The sequence below is a fragment of the Physella acuta genome, unplaced genomic scaffold (genome assembly GCF_028476545.2).
Source record: "Physella acuta isolate Inbredline_101_S28 unplaced genomic scaffold, ASM2847654v3 ptg000637l, whole genome shotgun sequence".
Taxonomy (NCBI): Eukaryota; Metazoa; Mollusca; class Gastropoda; family Physidae; genus Physella; species Physella acuta.
Window position 1 is genome coordinate 24688 of NW_026732156.1, and position 26874 is coordinate 51561.

The 26874-nt window shown below is 42.8% G+C and overlaps 1 protein-coding gene and 1 non-coding gene across 2 annotated transcripts in view; one reads left to right on the forward strand and one right to left on the reverse strand.

Annotated features, from left to right (window-relative positions):
- Window positions 1-2931: 2931 nt before the first annotated feature.
- Window positions 2932-26874, forward strand: part of LOC131948305 (solute carrier family 35 member F3) — an 83997-nt gene continuing 60054 nt past the window's right edge. The window contains exon 1 of the mRNA XM_059309877.1: window positions 2932-3228. The gene's annotated coding sequence lies outside the window, so the exon portion shown is untranslated. The remainder of the gene's footprint in view (window positions 3229-26874) is intronic.
- Trnas-gcu (transfer RNA serine (anticodon GCU)) lies at window positions 11879-11960 on the reverse strand. Its single transcript has one exon. It is a non-coding gene; the product is annotated as a tRNA-Ser (tRNA).

The following is a 26874-nucleotide window of genomic DNA, read 5'->3' on the forward strand; positions in this document are numbered from 1 at the left end:
TAGGTTTTTTTTATATAAGAGATTTTTCAGAAAAAAAAACAATTTAAAATCATTATTGGTGATATCTTTAGCGGTGTTACGATTATATAAATTAATAAAATTGAAGTAACATTGTATTTTGCTAAATACAAAAATATTTGTGTATTGGCCTACAGGCAAAAGCTATAAATATGCACATCCTGCATTATTTCTCTTCTAATTAGTTTGTTAGTATTTGTAAATTTTCATATGGACTCAGGGCGGTCTACTGATATGAACAGTGAACACGTATTCGAACTCGAGACTTACGGGTTAGCAGTCCATCGCTCTACCGCTAGACCACTAAAAAAGTAGTTCATTAATAAAGAGAATTAAGAAAAAAAAAATTCTTTGGAATCAACTCCGGGGTATAACTATGGTTATAATTAGGATTGTGGTTTAAGTATCGTTATTTACGATACCACTGGTTTAAGGTGGAGTCCCTTCCTGCATGTGACTTAAGGTTATATAATAGATCTCTGTGTACGGGTGGTAGAAATGTGTCCAACCAGTGTGTTCTATATAAGGACGAATAAAAATAATTTTGTGTGCATATTAGTTTGTTTACAAATACGTTTCTATTAATGAAGGGATGCAGTGTGTGTAAACTGGGTTACCCTTATTCTAGCTATCACTTGTTGGGGCTCGGTGATGTAATGAAGGGGAGGGGGGTGTGATGAAACAAGGTAGACAAGCGCTGCATTGATAAGAAGAAGCCTAGTTGTGCGTTTCGTTAATTGCGCACCATGCGCACTCAAATATTAGGATGACAAACTGTGCTGGGGTTCATTTTGTAAGATTATTTTTATGAACGACTTTCGTAGGCCTACATATTTAACTACGTATTTCGTTAAAGAACATTTTATCTCAGTGTATCTATCTATACATATAATTCTCTTCATGGAGAACATAGAAAACACCACGCAACTTAGCCACCACCCTCATCCCCACCTGTCATGAGAGCTGTGGTTCACCCCGAATGTTTACACTAGTAGAGCCGGTTCGAATAAGTGACGGCTATTAGGGGCAGATAATTTAGTTTTTAAACGAATTGAAACTAAAGGGAGATAATAAGTTCTGCTTGATATTTTCATTGTCGTCTGTAATCGGCTACTTTCACGGGGCGGGTTGGGGGGGGGGGGGGGGGGGGGAGGCAGGGAGTGGGGTAGTGTCGAATTTAAAAATTATGAATTGTTGATAAGTAGAAAATAAAACAACTAGATAGCGGCGGCGTATGCTACGTCGCGGGTCATCTGGTTCTTTATATTTCAACAACATCTGCAGTGAAAATATTGAGTTTGCAGGATAAAATACCTTGTTTAACATTATCCACCACACTCACAATCTTCCCAAGTCCCACCCTCATACTAACATTCCAGAAAGCTCCAGGCTATTAAAGAAGTTAACAAATGCAACACCAAAAAAAACTTAATAGTTATAGCGAGAATAAAATATTATCGCTAAAAAGTTTATCGGCAAATCAGAAAGGGAAGCAACTCCAGCGAAAAAATGTAGTATCAAAATAGAAAAACATCTTTGTTAAAAAAAAATGTAAACATAAATTTTGTACTTTGTTTTAACGACTCAATAGCGAGATTTGTTTTCAAAAGATGTTTTTGCTTTCTCGTATATACGAAGTATAGAGAAATTCTTGTAATCGTGCAAAATCTCGACGTTTTACACCTCAGTGATACGGAAAAACATAATTTTGCAATCTTGTCCGTATGTCTGTGTGTCTGTGTGTGTGTCTGTCTGTCTGTGTGTAAACACTATAACTTGAGTACCGTTACAGCTAGGTTGATAAAATTTTATATATAAGTATTTTATCAAAATCGTAGATCCGTATAAACTTTTGAGCGATTTCCGATAACCGGAAGTGGTACTTTTTCTACTTTGAATTTTTCAAAAGCCTAAAACTTGAGTACTATTTCAGATAGATAAATGAAATTTCACATGTAAGTAAAAGATCTAAATCTCTACCTTCTTTCCAATTTTGAGTAATTTCCTTTGACCGGAAGTACTAATTTTCGCTATTTCCGATTTCTCAAAAAACGCATGTAAATTTATAAAGTACTAATAATATTGCGCACTATTATGCACATTTTGTTTTGGCGTTCGCTTGGTGCGCAATTCTTTTTTTCTATGAGATTCTATTCTATTTTTAAAAGTTTAAGTAATTAAAAATCATGTCTATATTCCAAGTTATAAAGAATATTCGAGAAAGTTTAGGGGAGATCACTCCCGGTTTATTTTAGTTGTATTACAGTTCTAATAATGGCACGGCGTGGTTAAAGGATAGAGATTTCGTCTGCTTAAGACTTCAGCTTGGATCTCTGGCTAGTTGTAGCACGTCTCTGAGACCGCCCAGCTCTGATGGGGGGGGGGGAGGTTTCTTTCAGGCATCTCCCCTCCCCCCTCCCCCATCCCACACCCTCCCGGAAAAAAAAGTATAAAAGACAGGAAACACTGTTTGGGCATAGTGATAACGTTCACTCTATCCCTCCTAATGTCGAGGTCACAGAAACAAGTAAATCTACTTCACCTGCCCAGTGGGCCATTCGGTCCGACAGGAAACTCTACGTACTTACAGTTCTAATATATATATATATATATATATATATATATATATATATATATATATATATATATATATATATATATATATATATATATAATTTATTATTTAATTTTCTACCTAGCAGTTTTAGTAAATCTGTATTCTATTTTTTCCCCTAAAGGCTGACGGCACTTTAAAAATCAGCCCGCCATTTCAAACATGACACTGGCACACAGGCGCGTGCAGAAACCCACAGTGGCGCGGAAATATCAATGGGAGTTATCCTTCCCTACCCCGAGAGGGAGCTTTTTTTTAAGGCGAAGAGAAATCCGAAACACCGCCTCGCGCTTGCACGCGCCACACGTAAACCCACTCGCTTAGACCAACATTGTCGTTCGGAGTTATCGCTCTTTGCTCAATTTAAATAATTTTTTACAATTATTTTTTTTTTACGTTTTAATTAATTCATTTACGGTGAAAAAAAAGCTGGATTGAAATTATTCTGTTTATTTCTAATGTGTTTTAGATTATATTTTTAAATCTAAGCAACGAAGAAAATTTCGTTTTGTGATTTCGTTAGTTGGAAGGATTTTTTCACGGAAAGAACTTAGAGAAATGCTGTCAGTGTCATATTTTCTTTGCTAAGTCGACAGGTATGTATAATATTTATATTTTTAATGCGGAGAAGGGGCGGTGTAGCTGTTTGGGGAAGGGGGAGGGTGAGATGAGAACGTCTCGTATATAAACCGATATGTCCGAGATAGAGGCATATAAAATCTTCAGGGAACATTCTATAAAGGACATCAAGGGAATTTCGTCGACCCCCCCCCTTCTTTTCCCGGCTTTAACCTAAGTTACAAATAGCCCCACTTCCCGTCCTCCCCCCCCCCCCCTATTTCGTATGAAATAACGTTACGAAGCTCCACCTACAGCTATAGTTCTAACACTCACAAATCCCATTTACCATTGTTCTTGACCACGCCCATTTTATTAACTACCCCCTCCTCCGCCCCCTACACAGCTTAGCTCATAACCACGAAGAAATGGATCGGGGGGGGGGGGGAAGGTGGGGGGGAATGGGTTGAGAACAATACCCCCCACCACCACCACCACCGCCGCCGCTGCATCAACCACCATAACACAGCCGCTAGTGTCTAAATTCTATAAATTACTTAGTTGTTTACATTACATAGATGTATTTATTTATTTTTTAATTCACCAAGCTAATTATCTTCATTAGCCTATTTTTATGAAAAAAGAAAGTTGTTAGATAAGGCGATAAGATTAAATGTGCGATGATTCAGTTACTGTTTCTTGTGTAGATGTAGTCCTCGGTAGTATAGTGGTAAGTATCCCCGCCTGTCACGCGGGAGACCGGGGTTCGATTCCCCGCCGGGGAGGATACTTTTTATCCCGAATAAACAAAATAGTTAGTTTATTATATGTTTCATTTAGTATATTAGAGGAGCATAATTGCATAATTTTCGTTTTTTTTTTTTTAAAAAGGATAAAAACTTAAAGTATAAGTTTGTATCACTAGCAGAACGGATCCAATCAAGCGATCAAATAGTAATAATTTTTCTCTTTCCCATTTCGATAATTTTTTTAATGGTCTCTGTCAAGTTAACTGAGAACAGTCGGACTCTATAATTGTCGTTGACAATAGGGAAAAACTTTTCATGGACATTTCGTTTTTTTTTTTTTTTAAATTAAATTAAACCTTGATAACATGTAGAAATCTAATACTTTAAGAATGTATGTCTTTCTTTTTACATTAAAATGCATGACCTTGACAAAGTGGTATTATCACCATGGAAACACAAACCCTGATTGGTTATTTAATCAAGACCATCATTACCTTTGTGTTAAGCCTTCATTTAAATTCTTCTGAGTCGTGGATTTTAAGGGTTAGTGCTTCGGTTAAAATCAATATTCCACTGTGCAGCAGTTGGGTTTTTGTTTGTGCCTTTTAATGTGGTTTTTTTTTCTGTCACAATTTATTTTTAGTTACTTCAAATATTAAAGACCACCAACTCTTTCAGATCATTTGCTCCGGGACGGGTAGGGTGGTGGTCGGGGGGGGGGGGGGAGGGGGTAAACAAGAGGTGGCGGACAGCAGTTATAACAATGGTTTATATATATACGTGTGTTTTCTTTAGGAGGGAGGAGAGTTCTTCTCACACAACCCCATCCCACACTGCACACAATTTAAAAAAAAAAAAAAAGATTCCAACTATCTTTGAGAATCCACCCGTCTGATGCCAGTGCAACTGATTTCCTTCTCTGCTGAAAGCTAATTGCTTCAATGTATTCTAGATCCATAGAAATTTTCCTTGACTACTAATTAGCTGTATCTAAAAATAGCTCTTCGTTACCCGCGCGACACAGCTCCGTGTCTATTAGGTCACCGCTTTCAATCTTCCTCGAGTAGTCCACGACGACTATAGACCTACTAAACACGTAACACTTAAAGACCTACCACGCACGTGACACTTAAAGACCTACCACGCACGTGACACTTATAGACCTACTATGCAGGTGCTGAATCGTACTCACCACCAGCCCTCACCCCCCCTCCCCCCTTCTTCCCCCCCCCCCCCCCCCCATCTATATTCCAACACCGTCTCTAGCCGACGACCCGGGATATTATAACTTAACCCTCGATTTAGAACCACGAGCATGATTTTTTTCCCGACTGAGAAGTCAATTACTCCCCCCCCCCCCCACACCCCCTTCTTTGGACTGAGCGTGCTGGTACCCATTAGTCTTGTCCCAGTTGTACTAATTTTAGGGCCCTTTTTTTGCTCCTGTGTGGTAGTTGGCTCGAGTACTAGGGTGTCCTGTAGAGAGATGAAGGGCTGTACTGTTCTAATGACCTAATGACCTGAAGGGCTGGACTGTTCTAATGACCTAATGACCTGAAGGGCTGTACTGTTCTAATGACCTAATGATATGAAGGGCTGTACTGTTCTAATGACCTAATGACCTGAAGGGCTGTACTGTTCTAATGACCTAATGATCTGAAGAGCTGGACTGTGACCTAATGATATGAAAGGCTGTACTGTCCTAAAGACCTAATGATACGAAGGGCTGTACTGTTCTAATGACCTAATGATCTGAAAAGCTGTACTGTTCTAATGACCTAATGATACAAAGGCCTGTACTGTTCTAATGACCTAATGATACGAAGGGCTGTACTGTCTGTTCTAATGACCTAATGATATGAAGGGCTGTACTGTTCTAATGACCTAATGATACGAAGGGCTGTACTGTTCTAATGACCTAATGATATGAAGGGCTGTAATGTTCTAATGACCGTATGATCTGAAGAGGTGCTTTGTATGTGTGATCTAACGACCTAATATGAAATGGTTTATTTGTTAGAAAATAAGATGGTGGGCCATCATCTATATGTGGGCTAATGATCTGGTGGGCTAAATTACACCGATGGGCTAATGATCTGGTGGGCTAAATTACACCTGTGGGTTAATGATCTGGTGGGCTAAATTACACCTGTGGGCTAATGATCTGGTGGGCTAAATTACACCTTGGGCTAATGATCTGGTGGGCTAAATTACACCTGTGGGCTAATGATCTGGTGGGCTAAATTACACCGATGGGCTAATGATCTGGTGGGCTAAATTACACCTGTGGGCTAATGATCTGGTGGGCTAAATTACACCTGTGGGCTAATGACCTCGTGGGCTAAATTACACCGATGAGGTAATGATCTGGTGGGCTAACCAGTGCATGCTGGATTATGATACTGTATTTATTGGTGGATTCGTGTGCTGAAGACCCCAAGGACTATTTTGAACTAGCAATCAAATAACATTATGGGCTTTTGTGTATTATCTATCTAATGACCAATACAAGCTTGTACTAGCTATCTTGTATTAGCAATCTAATGAACCAATGGGCTATCCTGTTGGCTAACAGCGTCATGAGCCCTATCTCCTAAGTATATACTTTATACAGAGAAACAGCCGTCATGTAAACATGTATATATCGGAATCAACAGCCCCATCCACATAATGCAATAGTAAGATAAGATAAAAAGACGGTATTTGAAAACAGAAGTTTGTTATGTATATGTATTTCCAAAGTAATGCCAACACAATCACGTAATTCAGCAATACAGATAAACTCTACTTCATTTTTACTTTTCTAGATCTAGATTTCATTACAACAGCATTTGAGAATAATTTTTAAAAATGCATTTTAATATAAAAAAAATTTAAAAAATGAGAAAACGGATAGACTCATTAGACTGTAATTGATTATACGAAAAAGACACGGAGAAAAACATACCAGCATAATAATATACAAATGTTATTTTGCTGTAGGTCGTAGTTTATAAAGCTGGATGATGTAAAGAGTGTGTGATGTAGAGCGGCACATCCTGATGTTTGATCTGGTCGTTGATGGCGTTGTACGTGATGTTGACCCAGTCACACACACACATATACATACACACACACATACATACACACACACACACGGTCATATTGATGGACATATTTGTCCACTCTTCGCCCACACACGTCAACACTCCGTCAACACACATGTTCACACACATACGTCCACACGTCGCCTACACACACGCCCACACACACACGTGACGAAAGTTTGACCACGTGCATGTCCACAAACACGCCCACACTTTGCCCGCACTTCTCTCACACAAATATCCCCAATCCACACACGTCCACACTTCGCCACCACACACACGCATACCAACCACACACACGTCCACACTTTGCCTTCACAAACGTCCACAAACACATCCATACTTCGCCCACACTTTTCCCACACACCGTCTATACCGTCCACAAACAGATCCACACTTTGGATACACACACGTCCACACTCACATACACACTTTACACATATATCGCTGACCCAAATATCCTCAAACCCCACACCCCTTCACCCATCTATAATAATAGTTTCGCTGTCTGTCTATCTATCTATCTATCTATCTATCTATCTATCTATCTATCTATCTGTCTGACAAGAACGCTCTAGAGAAAACACAAGGAATTTAAAAACCTGCACAGTAATTCGAAAAACGAAATATGACGTCGACACATTTAGCATATTAAAGTTGAAAATAATCTCAAGGCGGAAAGTGCACACAGTAATATAATGACGTCATTGATTATCGCGTAAACATTGAAAAAAAGGAAATGTCTAATCTAAATGGTTTGCGTGAAGAGTTTCTTGCATACAATTCTTCGGGTAGGGGCGAAGCCCCACCCCCCGCGTAAGAACGTCTGAGGGGGGTGGGGTGGGGGGGGGGGGGGGGTTGAGTGGGGGGTGGTTTTAATTTAGACTTTTTCCTCCCCGGAGAGGGGTGGGGGTACTTGAAATTTTCGGGGGCGGGGGTAGAATTTTCGGGGAGGGGGCGGACACTGGAAAAAGTATATAATTATATTTCGTTGAATGGGACGGTAGACATGTTTTTTTAGGGGGGGGTGTGGGTGGGGGTGGGGGGAGGGGTGGTGTGTGGGGGGGGGATGGGGGGGTGAGTGGGGGGGGGGGGGGTGGTTTTAATTTAGACTTTTTCCTCCCCGGAGAGGGGTGGGGGGTACTTGAAATTTTCGGGGGCGGGGGTAGAATTTTCGGGGAGGGGGCGGACACTGGAAAAAGTATATAATTATATTTTGTTGAATGGGACGGTAGACATGCTTTTTTTTGGGGGGGTGGGGGTGGGTGGGGGGTGGGGGGGTGGTGTGTGTGGGGGGGGGGTGGGGGGTGAGTGGGGGGTGGTTTTAATTTAGACTTTTTCCTCCCCGGAGAGGGGTGGGGGTACTTGAAATTTTCGGGGGCGGGTGTAGAATTTTCGGGGAGGGGGCGGACACTGGAAAAAGTATATAATTATATTTCGTTGAATGGGACGGTAGACATGTTTTTTTTGGGGGGGGGGGGTGGGGGTGGGGGGTGGTGTGTGTGTGGGGTGGTGTGTGTAGGGGTGGGGGTGGGGGGGTGGTGTGTGGGGGGGTGGGGGGGGGGGTTGGGGTGGTGTGGGTGGGGGTGGGGGGTGTGGGTGGGGGTGGTGTGTGTGGGGGGGGGGGGTGGTTTTTGTTTAGAGAAAAGAGACAGCACTATCAACCTAGCGCCCGGTGTATCCTTCCTCAACGGGCCATTTTTCTAGTTAATACTAATAGTTTCGCTGTCTCTCTATCTATCTATCTATCTGTCTGACAAGAACGCTCTAGAGAAAAGACAAGCAATTTAAAAACATGCACAGTAATTCGAAAAACGAAGTATGACGTCGACACATTTAGCACAGAGTAGAAAATAATCTCAAACCCAGAGAGTGCTCACAGTTATATGACGTCATTGATTTTCGCGTTAACATTGAATAAAAAGGAAATGTTGTCTAATCTTAATGGTTTGCGTGAAGAGTTTCTTGCATACAATTCTTCGGGTAGGGGCGAAGCCCCACCCCCCGCGTAAGAACGTCTGAGCCCCCCCCCCCCTCCCCAACTCAAAAGAAATTTCTTCATCGATACTCTATAATAAAATTACCGCCTAATTAATGTGTCTAATCTAAAAAGTGGTTTTCTTGCAATTTCTTTAATGCAATTCTTCGGGTAGTGGCTAAGCGCGACACCAGTGTTTCTTTCAGACTTTTTCCTCCCCGGAGAGGGGTGGGGGTAATTGAAATTTTCGAGGGCGGGGTTAGAATTTTCGGGGAGGGGGGGCGGACACTGGAAAAAGTATATAATTATATTTCGTTGAATGGGACGGTAGACATGTTTTTTTTGGGAGTGGGGGGGGGGGGGTGGGGGTGGGGAGTGGGGGGGTGGGGGGGGAGGTGTGAGTGGGGGGGTGGGTGGGGCGGTGGTTTCCTCATCGATACTCTATAATAAAATTACCGCCTAATTAATGTGTCTAATCTAAAAAGTGGTTTTCTCGCAATTTCTTTAATGCAATTCTTCGCGTAGTGGCTAAGCGCGACACCAGTGTTTCTTTCAGACTTTTTCCTCCCCGGAGAGCGGTGGGGGGTACTTGAAATTTTCTGGGGCGGGGGTAAAATTTTCGGGGAGGGGGCGGACACTGGAAAAAGTATATAATTATATTTCGTTGAATGGGACGGTAGACATGTTTTTTGGGGGGTGGGGGTGGGGTGGGGGTGGGTGGCGGTGGGGGGGGGCTGGTGTGTGGGGTGGGTGTGGGGTGGGGGGTGGGGGGGGGTGGTGTGTGTGTGGGGGGGGTGGGTTGGTTTTAGTTTAGAGAAAAGAGACAGCACTATCAACCTAGCGCCCGGTGTATCCTTCCTCAACGGGCCATTTTTCTCGTATGATAATGATAGTATAAGGAACGACAAGTGATTTCAGAAAATCGTTTTCTTGGACGCTCGCCAAAAACTTTTTTCATAATTCTCTTTTTGTCGAAATCTTTTCATTTTCAACTTTTACTTTATCCTAAGGAAGCCGTTGGTGTTTGATCTATTGAATGACGTCAGCACTATGGCGGACACATCCGCTACTGGCGCCCTCTTTGTCATTATCCCCGAACTATAGCTCATACCAGACGACACGTGACCATATGAAGAAAATAGTATACATTTGGGGGGGGGGGGAATAAAAGCCTGTGATTTAGAGGCCTATATATTAAATGGGGGTTTAACTTTGATATCTTGTGACTTTAAAGAGACATTCTGGACACTATATTCTGGACACTATATTCTGGACACTCTAATTTGGGCACTCTATTCTAGAAACTTTATTCTGTGTCACCAACTGGACTGTTTAATTATCATCATCTTCTAAACGTGTCACCACTAGACCACTCACACTATTCTACACGTGTCACCACTCACCATATTCAACACGTGTCACCACTCACCATATTCTACACGTGTCACCACTAGACAACTTACCATATTCTACATGTGTCACCACTAGACCACTCACACTATTCTACACGTGTCACCACTCACCATATTCAACACGTGTCACTACTCACCATATTCTACACGTGTCACCACTAGACAACGTACCATATTCTACATGTGTCACCACTAGACCACTCACCATATTCAACACGTGTCACCACTCACCATATTCTACACGTGTCACCACTCACCATATTCTACACGTATCACCACTAGACCACTTACCATATTTTACACGTGTCACCACGAGACCACTCACACTATTCTTTACGTGTCACCACTCACCAAATTCTACACGTGTCACCACTCACCATATTCTACACGTGTCACCACTCACCACATTCTACACGTGTCACCACTCACCACATTCTACACGTGTCACCACTCACCATATTCTACACGTGTCACCCTTATCCAGCTCACCTCCTGTCAATGCCAGCCTGAAATCGATACACCAACACTGACATTGGTCACGTGGTCACATGAAATCGATACACCAACACTGACATTGGTCACATGGTCACATGAAATCGATACACCAACACTGACATTGGTCACGTGGTCACATGAAATCGATACACCAACACTGACATTGGTCACGTGGTCACATGAAATCGATACACCAACACTGACATTGGTCACGTGGTCACATGAAATCGATACACCAACACTGACATTGGTCACATGGTCACATGAAATCGATACACCAACACTGACATTGGTCACGTGGTCACATGAAATCGATACACCAACACTGACATTGGTCACACGACTGATAGCTAGCACAGATAAGCCTGAGCTACGGGCACATTTGTAAGAGAACAAATCTCTGATACATGTTTAAAATGTGTAGTCGAGGTCATCGTATGAGAGGCTTAACATCACATCAGAGTTGTAATATGAGATGAGAGGTGTTTCAAGTAACATTAGATCAGAGGTGTTACAAGTAACATCACATCAGAGGTGTAATATCAGGCGAGAGGTGTTACAAGTAACATTAGATCAGAGGTGTGACAAGAATAACTGAAACTTGAATTATTTCTTTCATCTTTTACATTTTTGCTACGTTGCGCTATATTAACTTATGTAACAAAAGAACATTTTTAATTGATTTGCTTATCTTCCGACTACATAACAGGTAGGACTTAGAACAGAGCATTGGGCTTCGGTTTAGGTCAAAAGTGTTTTTATTACGATGATTATACATTAGGTTATGACATCATTGTTACGCAAAAAATAAAATGCGTAGAGTCATTTTTATAAACATATACATAACGTAGAAAGGATAACAACAGCAGACTTTTAGATCGATGTGATAGATCGTATTTTATTTTGTCTTTCGTCGTGATAGAGAAATCCCATAATTAAAATTAGAAATAAAAAAAAACTTTTTTCAACGACGAGGATGGGATTCGAACCCACGCGGGGAGACCCCAATGGATTAGCAGTCCATCGCCTTAACCACTCGGCCACCTCGTCATATATGCGACTTTGATAATTTATTTTCATTCCAATAAAAACTCTACTTACAACCTAATTTGATTTTCTTTTTACACTGACTGTATTATATTAAAGAAAATTTCCAATATATCAATATATATTTTTTTAAATTAAGTTGGGCATTTTAAAAAAATTATATTTTAACCCATTAAGTCTGATTTGTGGATGTTAGCAGAGAGTGAATGACAAGGATTGCCAATAAGCAATCACGGATTGAACGATTACTCGCTAAGTGCGGCTCTAAGATTGAGAGCTGGCAACAACATGGGGACGGTGTGTCTCTCGCAGACGACAACTTACACCCGAACCACATCCCGCTAATGATCGCCTGCTACGCCGCATTGACAGATCGCCTAATCAAGAAAAAGTAATCACCCTCTATGACGCAATGGCTTCTGATGAGATAACAGCTTTTAACGATGTTATTAGTGCGGGCTGATAAATTTTCCAACCCGCGATCAAAAATCGGTTATTTTATATCATGTTGACGAAGCCCTTGAGTAGTTATTTTTTTGGTAAATAAAATGCCAATGTGGCAAGCCTGACGTTTCTAGTGTGTCGATAATGTTGAAATAAATAGAAGATCTAAGTGCTGCGTGATTATCCCTGAATCTAATGACCTACATCCACTAACATTTTTATATGCGATTTTTTTTTCCCATTGGATGACGTCACACCCCTTTTGTGTGTGATGTTATTTATAAGCGAATAACCATCTTGTATAGCCCAAAACTTTAACCCTAACCAAAAGGGGGAATAAGTCTAAAAAGTAAATGGTCTGTAAATATGCACGTACCACCGTACTCCCAGTGGTTCTTCCAGACTTTTTTCTCCGGGGGAGGGGAGGGGGGGCACTTGAAATTTTCGGGTGGCGGACTAAAATTTCCGGGGGTGGGCGGACATTGTTTAAAAGACATATATTTTCTATATAAATCCCATTTCTTTCGGGGGAGGGGGGGGGGGACGGTAGACTTTCTTCGGGGGGGGGGGGGGTCTCTGCCCCCCACCCACCCACTAACACCCACCTACCCACCCACCCCCTAAAGAGATGCCTGGAAGAAACTCAGCGTACTCCCCATCCGTACACAATTAATCGCTGCTTTGAATGGATAAGACAAAACCAGAAGAGATAAAAAGTGTGCAAGATAAGAAATTGAGATTTAATCTTTAATTTAAGAAAGTTGTTAGATAAAGCGATAAGATTAAATATACGATTATTTAGTCACCGTTACTTCGATATTTGTAGTCCTCGGTAGTATAGTGGTAAGTATCCCCGCCTGTCACGCGGGAGACCGGGGTTCGATTCCCCGCCGGGGAGGATAATTTTTTTCCCGTATGTTAAAACCACGTTTAGAAGATCTTGGGGTTTGGCTAAAATCTTTTTTAATCATAATTTCACGTTCAAAAGATGTTCGTGGTTAATCTGAGATCCTTTGTATCCTAATTTCACGTGATAAAATGTTGGTGTTGGCGTCATCAATACGCCGAGGACGCACGACGCCTGCTTGAACCCCCCCCCCCCCCCCCCCACCCCACCCCACTTTCACATTGTTTGGCGATCCATACATTCTATTTTTGTCAAACCAGTTGCCATATCGGAACTATAAAGGAACAACGAAACATGGATTTTTGCGATTATTATCATTCTTTGGGGTAGAAAATAAAATTATGTATTGACAATTTTAGTACCAGCACATTGATGTCTAACAGTGCATGATATAAGTGTGATATATGATATATGTGATATATGATATAAGTGTGAGATTTAATTGGGCGGAGGAGAATAATAAATTTAAATATCGATAACTTTAAAACAACTTCATTGTTAATGTAAAGCTTTTTAAACATCGAAGTACATTAAAAACTTCATAAATGTACGACTGCAATGTAAAGACATCTATCCTTTATAAGTAAAGTAAAACTTTATAAATGTACGATATAAAATGTTGACCTCAAATACAAAGTGAATGATAAATTGATGTTTTGACTGTTTCTTCAAGTTCATTTAACCTCTAAATTTAAAAGGATCTCAGATGTAAAGAATGGATGTGGATACACTAACAACTACATCAGCTCATGCGGGGGATTCGTAGTGTGGTCAACACTATGCCCAGTCGCCTTTACTTTCCCTAACACAACGTTTACACTTGCAATATGTATACTAAACATGTCTAGGGAAAAAAGCTTGCATCAAGTAAGCATACACATTCCGTGGAGAAAATGTTTCCATATAACATGAACTTGTTGCGAGTTGTTTTTTTTTTCTTAGACAGGTATACTATACATGTCGCAAGTGTGAACGCGGTGTAAGAGTAGAATCGCAAGAGTTTTATTTTTTAAGGACAGCCTCTGCCCGCGCATGTGTGTATCTTCTTACAATATTATTTAAGTCACTGGACTTAAGCCAATTTATGTGTATTGGGGGGGGGGAGGAAGATTGCCTCTAAAAATTACTGAATCTAAGTCTTGCAGTGTTATATCTTTTAAAAAAATATTGTTTGTGCTTTTAAAACTTGTTATTCAAAAGTTCTTTTCGTAGTTATATTTCGAACTTGTTGAAACGTAGGACTTACATCATGTGGAAGGGGGGGGGGGGGGGGGGGCTAGACCCCACGTCAGCAATGTCTACATGTCTACAGGAAAATTCTCGGGAAAACAAACGAGAATAACATAACGGATACACACCTCTATCGATTTGTTCAACGTTCTAGACGCTACATGTTAGAAACTGGCTATGATTCAAATACATATATTTTTCAAGTTATTTGTTTTCTTATTCTCAGTACAATTAAAAAAGCTTGTTTTTATTTAGGTTTTTATATTTATTCTATTCAAGTTAGGCTTAGGATTTTTTTTCAAACTTGACAGAGGCTTGTCTGTAAACCATTCGGCTACGATAGCATGTTTCTATTGGCTGTTACTTTACACGGTTGATTGAACTCTCGTTTACAAAATGGAGGCGTGAGAACTAACGAGATCCGAGACGATCGCTACGTCATTTCACGATCGTCTGGAAAAAAAAGGAAACCCTAGGGAGACATAGAGCAGGCGCCCAGCACGTGACTTCTATTTATAGTGCATGGAGGTGACGGAGTACGTTAAACCGGATGTGGGAGGAGGGGTCAGGCAGGGGAAATAACTCTCGATTCTTTAAGAAAAGAAAAAGGCGAATAACCCTGCTGAGACCTAGTACATTATATCATTGAGTTTAAAAAAAAAAAAAAAAAAAAGTTAAATATTGTATTCCCTGTTTGATTTCCCTGTTGAAATATCCCGTTCTTTTTTTTTTTTTTTGAATTCCCTGTTAAAATCTTCAAAAGAAAAGTAGCGAACTAACCCTGCTTAGACCCGGTACACTATATCATTCGGTAAAAAAAATTGAAGAAAGTTTAATATTTTATTCCTTGTATGAAAAATCCAGTCCATGTTTTATTCCCTGTTAAAATATCCCGTTAATTTTTTTAAATTCCCTGTTAAAATCTTCACTGCATGTTTTAATCACTTTTAAAATCGCCCGTTGCCCAAGTTTTTTGCCTCTCTTTTTGACAAGTTTACTCTTATTTACATCTGATGTTAGGATACGGAGTCTATTTATGAATTAGGTATCAGATTCATTTTAAATTTAGTTTAAAAAGTAGACCGTCTCTGAGTCTACCCAGCCTGATTGGGTACCGAGCCCAAAAGAAAATAAAATACTTAAAAAAAACTTTTTAAAAAACCACGTTTTTCTTGTGGACTAAAAAGTAGAAAATAAATTTTTCTTCCGACCCTAGGGGATCTACCAATGACTGCTCGTAGATTTTGTGCTTTCTCGAGCTGTGTAGGTTCTTGTGATGACTGTTCATACATTTGATGACAAAAAACGTGGGTACGTTCACCATCAAATTTCCAAAATTCGTGTGTTGTGTGCTTTTCGCTTTAATCATAAATCTGCCCGACCCACGTTTTTTGTCATCAAATGTATGAACAGTCATCACAAGAACCTGCACAGCTCGAGGAAGCACAAAATCTACGAGCAGTCATTGGTAGATCCCCTAGGGTCGGAAGAAAAATTTATTTTCTACTTTTTAGTCCACAAGAAAAACGTGGTTTTTTAAAAAAGTTTTTTTTAAGTATTTTATTTTCTCCTTTTTAGTCCGTTGCTACACATAAAAAACGTGGTTTTTAAAAAGTTTTTATATAGTTTATTTTCTACTTTATCTAATGACTTGATTAAGTATGACTTGACTAAGTGTTTTTAAATACATAAAAAATTTAGAGGATTTTTTATCAAAATAAAAAGGATGAAAAGGTTTTTGAATGCTTTTAGGTAGTTGGCCCACCGTCCATCCCTCCTCGAACAGATTAACTGTCGATTCTCCACCCACCTTAAGCATTACACTGTAAAACATTTTTAAAAAGAGGCTGAAATGAAACTAAAATGATTGATTTTGCTGTGCTCGATTGTGGGGCTGATGGTTCCGCATTCTCTCCATTTCACGGATAGCATCTTCATTGCAAGGTTTTCTTCCTGCTAATTTCGCGAGATCCAATTCTTCGATACGCAATCCTTCCAACGAGCGAACTCTGCTTAATGCGACGTAAGCCTGTCCATCAGCAAAGAGCTTGCTTCCTAGGTTCACCACAGCTTTGTCCACGGTACATCCTTGCATTTTGTGAACTGTCACTATGTCCAGCCGCCTTTACTTTCCCTAACGTGAGTTAGGTACCCATCAGAGTTGGGTGGACGCAGGGACGGTCTACTGACTTAAACCCGGATTCGAACTCGAGACTAACGGGTTAGCAGTCCAACTCTCTACCGCTAGACCACTCCGCCACTGATAAAACCTCTTAATTTTGATAAATCTGGATTGATAATTTTTGCTTTAGAAATCATGTCCTCAATTTTAGGGTCCTTGGGGCGTAATTTAATTAAGCTAATTTAGGTCTCTTATTGCTAGTTTTTATGATTGCATCTGAAATTGTTAGGCGAAAATAGCCTGCATGCCGAATTTCAGATCTCTAGAGCAATCAGAAGTGGGCTAATTTTCGTTGTCAATTTTAACAACAAACAAACGCGAAGCTGAGTTAATAAAACGTGTTAATAATAATAATAAAATAGCAAGACTCAATTTTACACGGTCAAGATTTTTACTTTATGTGCCCTATTATTCGTCAGGGCTACTAAACACTTTACCATCAGCTATAAAATGGTTATACTTGTAGAAATGATGTGACATAAAATTGTAAAAATAAATAAATAATACAGAAAAAGGTATGTTAGGAATATATTTTAAACCATGTTCGCATTAAGAAGTTTTGACAGAGTACTTGAGCCACTAATAACCAATTTAAAAAACTCGCTAATTGCTTAAAACTGGTCAGACGAGTAGCAGAAGTAATAAAGTAGGTGTCGACCCTTGAGATCACGTGACTGTCACGCCCCTAGTGACCACGCGACTGTCACAAAACTAACATTTACAAACACCTTTTAGAAATTCTTACGGAGGTTGTGAGTGGCTTACTTGGCCAGCGACACCCCCCCCCCGGGTCAAACTTCCAGAGGTTTATTGATCTAGGGGTGCAGGGGGTGAGGGTGTGGGGGGTAAGAGGGAAGCCCTGGGCTGTGCTTCTCTTCCATAATTTTATTAGCAGGCTCCTGAAGTCATACATTAAGGTATCTAATTTAAAAGCGTGGAAGGGTGATGGGTAGGAGGTGGTTGAGGATGGGACTCAGGGGAAGGGGATTTTTATTATAGGTGGTGTTAGGAGAAGGAGGTTGAGGGTGGGACTCGGGGGGGGGGGGATTTTTATAGGGGTGTTGGGGAAGGAAGTTGAGTTAAGTGTGGACCCGTGGAGAGACATTTATCTCCCCTAGCAGGTTACCTTTACCTCCACCATATCGGTTTCTTTATTGAGGAAATGTTTTCATTCTTTGACGTCAGTAACTTAAAACGTTGAATAAGTTTAAGTGTGTCCGGACTGCTGACTTCAGAATCCTGACTCCCAACCCGCGAGCTACATGACACCCAGCCCCGCCCACCTTGAGGACCTGGATACTCCAGTCTCCGCCCGCTATAAAATAAAGTATAAACTTTAGTCCCCGCCCACCCTAAGACTTAGACACCCCATATCCCGCCCACCATATAACTTGGACATCGGATATCCCGCCCACCATACAACGTAGACACCCTATATCCCGCCCACTATAAGACTTAGACACCCCATATCCCGCCCACTATAAGACTTAGACACCCCATATCCCGCCCACCATACAACGTAGACACCCCATATCCCGCCCACCATAAAACTAGAACCCCCCATATCCCGCCCACCATAAAACTAGAACACCCCATATCCCGCCCACTATAAGACTTAGACACCCCATATCCCGCCCACCACACAACGTAGACACCCCATATCCCGCCCACCCTAAGACGTAGACACCACATACCCCGCCCACCATAAAATTTGAACACCCCATACCCCGCCCACACAGAACCCCCCTATAAGCTTCCTTCATCAAATCCTCTAACTCCTGTTTTAATTTTCCGCCTCAGCTGTTCCGCCACATAGCGAAGCCAAACAAATTGTGTAGCGGATCTTGAAGAAATCAGCCCAAACTGGCAACTCATCCGGAAACTGTGCCAGGACCGCGTGATTAATTCCCACCAATCGTGAACACTTTGTGTCGTCTGTAGGTTCGTGTTTCATAGGATTAAACTCGTGGATTCGATACGACGTGGATATCAAATCGATACATCACGGTATCGGATTTGATGAATTGAGATGTCGAGACGATACATCGGGTATATCAGGATTGTGCCCGTACATAACATCCCAACAGTGTGACTTATGCCTTATGCTACACACCCAATGTGACTTACGCCTTATGCGACAACTACACAGTGTGTCTTATGCCTTTATGCGACACCCACACAATGTGACTTATGCCCTAAGCTCTGCCCACACATTGTGACTTATGCCTTTATGCTATACCGACACAATATGACTTTTGCTTGTATGCTCCACCCACATAATTCGACATATGCCCGTGTGTATGTACGTGCGTCTTCATATGTACGTCTGCAAAGAATCTCCTAAATATAACATATTCGATACCCTTGAGTTATTTATGTATGCGCTATAGGAAAACACGTTTAGCCGAAATAAAAATACAAGAGGAAAAAGTTGAATGAATCTCAGAAATAATATTTGGGCATGGAAATGGGGAGCGGCTGATCCTCGTTATTCGCTCTGTGTGGCTTTTTCAGTGTGAGCACTCGATCGCTTGGGCTCACACGTCTTGAGTCAGTTCATCATCTTAGATCTGTCTATCTGTACATCTTCACCCCCCACCCCCATGTTTCTGTCTATCTGTACATCCCCACCCACCCCCCTCTCTAGATCTATCTGTACCAGTTCTGTCTTACATCCCCCCACCACCCCACCCACCCCTATAGTTCTGTCCATCCGTACATACCCCCCCCCCCCTCTAGTTCTATTTATCTCTTTCATCATTCTCTTCCATCTCAACATTCCAATATCACCTCCTATCAAAGCCTTCCACATATCGCCACTTCCCTACACCCCCATAGCACCCCAACTCCCACTAATTCAGCCAAATCGCTTATTATTTAACTAAAAAAAATTCATTTTTCAACAACTTTATTTTTAGTTTTAAACTTCAAGCGTGAAATATAACTAAACGAGTGTAAAATATGAGTGCAGAAGTGTTTTAATCCGCGAACAAAATGACAGACAGTTGGCTCACTTGGGGTCTGATTCCTCTGTCAATCTGGACTGATCTTTAACCCCTCACAGAGCTCATATTGCATCAAGACATATACACACACACACACGTACATACACACGTACACACACAAGTACACACACGTACACACACACGTACACACACACGTACACACACACACGTACACACACGCATACACATCTCCGCAAACCACTCGAGACGCTCAAGGGTACACACACGTACACACACAAGTACACACACGTACATACACACACGTACACACACACGTAAACACACACGTACACACACATGTACACACACGTACACACACACATGTACACACGTACACACACGTACCCACACGTACACACACGTACACACACGTACACACACGTACACACACGCATACACACACGTACACACGTACACACACATGTACACATCCGTACACACACACGTACACACACGTACACACACACACGTACACACACGCATACACATCTCCGCAAACCACTCGAGACGCTCAAGGGTGGGTAAAAAAAAATTGATATGTAAAAAAAAAAAAAAAACATTTCAAAAGAGGAGAAAGGGGGGGGGGGATACTTCATAAAAGATTTTGTCAAAGAGGTTCCCATGTGGTAATAAATAATACTAGGTCTAATTAAATATTCAAATATGCAATGTGTAAAACGTGCATCTAAAACTGTTTTGAGATTCAACTTGTCAACGTGATACACTGCAAGCTACTTACTCAAGCTGGGTGGGGACAGGGTGGGGACAGGGTGGGGACAGTGTGGGGATAGGGTGGGGACAGGGTGGGTACAGGGGGTGGGGACAGGGTGGGGACAGGGTGAGGACAGGGTGGGGACAGGGTGGGGACAGGGTGGGGACAGGGTGGGGACAGGGTGGGGACAGGGTGGGGACAGGGGGTGGGGACAGGGTGGGGACAGGGTGGGGACAGGGTGGGGACAGGGTGGGGACAGTGTGGGGATAGGGTGGGGACAGGGTGGGTACAGGGGGTGGGGACAGGGTGGGGACAGGGTGAGGACAGGGTGGGGACAGGGTGGGGACAGGGTGGGGACAGGGTGGGGACAGGGTGGGGACAGGGTGGGGACAGGGGGTGGGGACAGGGTGGGGACAGGGTGAGGACAGGGTGGGGACAGGGTGGGGACAGGGTGGGGACAGGGTGGGGACAGGGTGGGGACAGGGGGTGGGGACAGGGTGGGGACAGGGTGGGGACAGGGTGGGGACAGGGTGGGGACAGGGTGGGGACAGGGTGGGGACAGGGTGGGGACAGGGTGGGGACAGGGTGGGGACAGGGTGGGGACAGGGTGAGGACAGGGTGGGGACAGGGTGGGGACAGGGTGGGGACAGGGTGGGAACAGGGTGGGGACAGGGTGGGGACAGGGTGGGAACAGGGTGGGGACAGGGTGGGGACAGGGTGGGGACAGGGTGGGGACAGGGTGGGGACAGGGTGGGGACAGGGTGGGGACAGGAGGGACAGAATGGGGACAGGGTGGGGACAGGGTGGGGACAGGGTGGGGACAGGGTGGGGACAGGGTGGGGACAGGGTGGGGACAGGAGGGACAGAATGGGGACAGGGTGGGGACGGGGTGGGGACAGGGTGGGGACAGGGTGGGGACAGGGTGGGGACAGGGTGGGGACAGGGTGGGGACAGGGTGGGGACAGGGTGGGGACAGGGGACAGGGTGGGGACAGGGTGGGGACAGGGTGGGGACAGGGTGGGGACAGGGTGGGGTCAGGGTGGGGACAGGGTGGGGACAGGGTGGGGACAGGGTGGGGACAGGGTGGGGACAGGGTGGGGTCAGGGTGGGGACAGGGTGGGGACAGGGTGGGAACAGGGTGGGGACAGGGTGGGGACAGGGTGGGGACAGGGTGGGGACAGGGTGGGGACAGGGTGGGGACAGGGTGGGGACAGGGTGGGGTCAGGGTGGGGTCAGGGTGGGGACAGGGTGGGGACAGGGTGGGGACAGGGTGGGGACAGGGTGGGGACAGGGTGGGGACAGGGTGGGGACAGGGTGGGGACAGGGTGGGGACAGGGTGGGGACAGGGTGGGGACAGGGTGGGGTCAGGGTGGGGACAGGGTGGGGACAGGGTGGGGACAGGGTGGGGTCAGGGTGGGGACAGGGTGGGGACAGGGTGGGGACAGGGTGGGGACAGGGTGGGGTCAGGGTGGGGGGACAGGGATTTTTGTAGATTTGTCAAAGCCCGGACAAGAAAAGCTGGCTGTTATGACACAATGTTAGACACGTTTAGTAGGTTAAACAGAAAGGAGAACATGTAGATGTTAAAAAATAGCATTAAATCTTGCAGTGGAGAATAGGTAGGGTATAGCGGGTAGGAGAGTGTAGAGGGGGGGGGGATAAGTAAGAAGAAATTATGAAATTATTCGACTTATGACCCCAAAAGACTGAATACAACCTCAATATTTCCCGGGGGTGGGGATGTGATAAGTATTAATGTAATCGTTGTACACGGCCGCACCCTCTAAGGTTAAAGATGTTATCCTTATCAACGTAAATAAACGTCCCAGCCAACAGACCCAGCGGTCATGTCAAGCTGACCTCAACCTTTCACCCATGTCCCTTCACTAAACGACGCCATCTTCTTTCTATTTATAAACACTTTTTTAAATTTAGACCAATAGCCTGTTGATACAACCTTAAGGACCTTTTTCTAGTTTCTCATAACAATGGAGTAGATAGGTGTATGGAGATTTATTGTAATTAGCTGCAGTGCTTCATCCAGACATCTCTCTGGAATGAAGGTATGTGATAGGGTGGGGGATGCCATACGAAATAAAATAATATCCAGAGGTTTTCAGACATTTTCGAAAGCCAGACAGCAAGAAACTGAACCTGTATTTTCAACCAATCAAAACGAGGACAGGTCAACTTCAGGTGGTCTATGATTGAACGTCTGCTTATGGAGATATGTCAAAGCTGGTCTAATTGTAGTTCAGAGTTCTCGATTGGCTTACATACTTCATTGGATGAATCTTTGTTTACTTACGATATTTCTGTATCTTTGTTTACATGATATTTCTGTCATTTTGTTTACATGATACCTCCGTCTTTCTCTTTTCATGATATTTTTGTCCCTTTGTTTACATATTTCTGTCTCTTTATTTACTTATGTTATTTCTGTATCTTTGTTTACATGATATTTGTGTCCCTTTGTTTACTTCTGATATTTCTGTCACTTTGCTTACATGATATTTCCGTCTCTCTCTTCAGTTGTAATACGTTCGTCCTTCTGTCTATACATTATTGATTTGTCTACGTTGCATCATAGAAAACTTCAGCCTCATTGGACCACAAGGCATATATTTTGTTAGGTTAACTTGGGGAGTTTTTAGAATCTGATCGTTATCTTAAACTTAATATGGACGACTGGCTGTCTGTCTGTCCGTATGTGTTTCTTCTTCTTCTTTCTTAATTGTATTAATGGGGGATTTCCAATATCAGTATGTCAATATGTCAATATGTTAAGCACCATTTGGCTTCATGTCCCTGACTTGAGCCTATTATTTTATCTAGATTATCCTCCATAGCCTCTGTCCACACAAGAACAACCTCCAAGGCAACAGATTCAGTAGATTTTCTTTTCTATATGGGTTACTGGCCCTGGCTAACGAACCTCATTTGCCTGGGGGTCCGAACTCCGGACTTTTGGAGTTAGCAATAACACACTCTCCCGCCCGTCCGCGCCGCCCACCCCCACCCCCTGTGTTGTACTAATTTCAGCGCTTGACCTTGACCTTATCTCGTGAGTGCGCCCACCTACCTCAGCAAACGTAAGCCGCATCAGGAAATCGATAGCGCTGTGTCGTACGTACATGTATACCGTTGGTTAGCTCCAGGTTTGGTTAGGGGGTTTACATCAGAGGCGTAGCGAGGGGGGGGGGGGGGCGGGGGGCGGACCGCACCGGGTGACACCATTTAGGGGGGTGACACCAAGGCAAAAAAAGAGCAAAATATATAGAGAAAAACTTGAGGGGGGGTGCTAATCGAAAGTTCGAGGGGAGTGGTGCAAATCGAAAATTTGAGGGGGGTGCAAATCGAAAGTTCGAGGGGGGGGGGTGCAAGTCAAAAGTTTGAAAGTTTGTCCCCGGGAAGGGTCGCTACACCTCTGGGGGGGGTGACACCATTAAGTGCCGCACCGTGTGACACCCGACCTCGCTACGCCACTGGTTTACATTAACCTGTTGTAGGCGGGATCCTCTGGAAACGGCATAACTAAACAGGGGGGAGGGGGTGGCGTTGGGGGGGGGGGGTGGCGTGGGGGGGGGAGGTGGCGTTGTGGGGTCCTAGTTTAACATAGCTGGCATTAGAATACTGTGTCAACTTCAACGCTTGAAAAAGTTCCCGTAGCTATCTTAGAATGATAGAGAAGGTTCTTTAATTGATATGTTTTCTTTCCTCGCACCCCTCCCCATCCCCTACAACATGATCTAATCTATCCTAATCTTTGTAACCCCCCACGCCCCAACTCTCTTTCACAACACCCTCCCCCCCACCTCCCCAGCCTACTCAAACCTTCCCCATTAAAACATATATCAAGTACGTGTAACTCAGTGTATGAGGCTGGAAATGTGTTTTTTTTTTCGTCTCATGTTTTAACAAAAGAGAGGCTTTCATCAGCTCGTTATGTGCTTAGGTTAATCAGTGTATGGCTATTTTAGTCTCTATGTACATACACCCCACACACACCATACATCAAACCCACACATACCTTATAAGAACCCCACAACATGCATTCACCACACACAAATAACATAAATCCCACACACCATACATTCACCTCACACATATAGCATGAACCCCACACACCATGCATTCCACTCACACATATAACATGAACCTCACACACCATGCATTCACCACACACGTATAACATGAACCCCATACACCATGCATTCACCACACACGTATAACATGAACCCCATACACCATGCATTCACCACACACGTATAACATGAACCCCACACACCATACATTCAACTCACATATATAACATAAACCCCATACACACCATACATTTGTCCCCACACATATAACATGAACCCCACACACCATACATTCAACTCACACATATAACATGAACCCCACACACACCATACATTTGTCCCCACACCTAGTATGTATAAAGCTGGTTACGTGTTTGGGTTAATCAGTGTATGACTGTAGCAGTCTCTATGTACATACATACATACACTCCACGCAGCTCATACATTTACCCCGCACACGCCATACACTCAACCCACACACACAATACATGAACCACACACACACACCTACCATACATGAAACACACACACACCATACATTAACCCCCACACCCCATACATAAAACCTAACCACACCATTAATACACCCCCATATACTCACCCACCCACACCTGACATTCACCCCACACTCACCATACATTTGCCCTCACACATCGTTTGCCGTTGTATTTAGAAATACAACACTATCCCTAACAGAAATCAACGATGCAAGATTTTATATTTCAACATTTCTCCAACTTTCCCACAAGTTTTTTTTTCTACTTCTCCGTGTAAAAACAAAAAATAGAGAGAAATCGAAAGTTAACGGTTAGCCATTTTAACTCTTTTCCAGAGTGCGTTTAACCCACAAGAAATAAATCTCACAAAAAAATGTCATCTCTAAAAAATTTTTGTTAATTTCCTGGAACATTTGGGGTTAACTTCATTGCCTTTAAAAAATTAACTGACCTTTTAAATTATATCACCTATCTCATAATTGTGCTAGAGTTATGTCCCTGTCATATATATCCATACGATTAATTACCCCTGATTTCAATATCTTATCGAGTTACATATCCTGTCATGTATATCTTAATAAATTCTCTCTAGTACCTCTCCACACTGTTGAAGTCACTTTTTTCTTTAAAATCATCTTACAAGTTACTTTTCCCCCATCACTTATATTTTGTACCAGTTGCTTCCCTTGCCGTTTATACCCTACCGAGTTATGTCCCTCACCAGATAAGTCTACACGAGTTTCCCCCGTCTATACCGTCACTAGTTTTGTGAATCCTCACTTTCTGAGCGCCCCCCCCCCCATCCCCGTGATTAAAGCCTTCACGAGAGTGATTTCCCCTGTCATGCAAATCTCTGCGAGTTATTCCCCCTGTCGAATTTGTCAAATTTATGAAGTTTCTTTTTTAACTAACATGCACACAACCGATGAATAAACAGACCAAATTTGTGTGTAGATCACATAACGGTGTAATGTGATCTATACGTCACATTCAGTGTTTCTTCCAGACTTTTTTCTCCGGGGGGGCACTTGAAATCTTCGGGGGGGCGGTAAACTTTCTTCGGGGGGGGCGGACACTGTTAAAAGTATATATTTTCTATATAAATCATATAAATTTCATTTCGTTCGGGGGGGCGGTAAAAAATTTTCGGGGGGGCTTTGCCCCCCCCCCCCCCCCCCGAAGAGATGCCTGGAAGAAACTCTGGTCACATTTGATTAAGTCATATAAGTCCAATGGCATCACACAAAAACGAAGAAATCCTCTCTATGCCACGGAATTTTGTTAGGAAAAGTAAATTCTGCTTAACTTTTTAGGTGCTATTTTGACTCATATCGTAAACATCCACGAGCTTTTTAAGTCATTGCGGATTTTCCCCCTCCCTCTTTCCACCCTCAACATGAATCCCACTTTTAACCTTTAACCACCCCGGGTCACGAGACTGGTTAAGCCTCGTTTAAAACTCCGATCAAAACTCCACATCACCGTAAACGTCAACTATTTGGATGGTTTGTTTTTGTTTGTTTTTTAGTTTTAGTTTATTTGTTTTTTTTTTCAATTTATTTTCCCTCTTTCCATTCAATCTTTCATACCAATGCACATTGTCATCAACTTAAAAGGAAAACGTGTTACAGGTAATTATGTTTTTCTTGAAAAACGTGTATTGCGTATATTGCGTTAGTTTATCAAGAATCTCATCTGTAATTAAAAGAAAAATGACAATACAAGACGATACGACTTTGCGTCTGTTGAGTTTAGCAGTTGTGTATTATCTGAAGGACAGCGGTTTGAAGCAAATGATACTTTGTACTTTATACATTCCACTGACAAGTACTAGAGGTCTTTATTTTCACGGTAG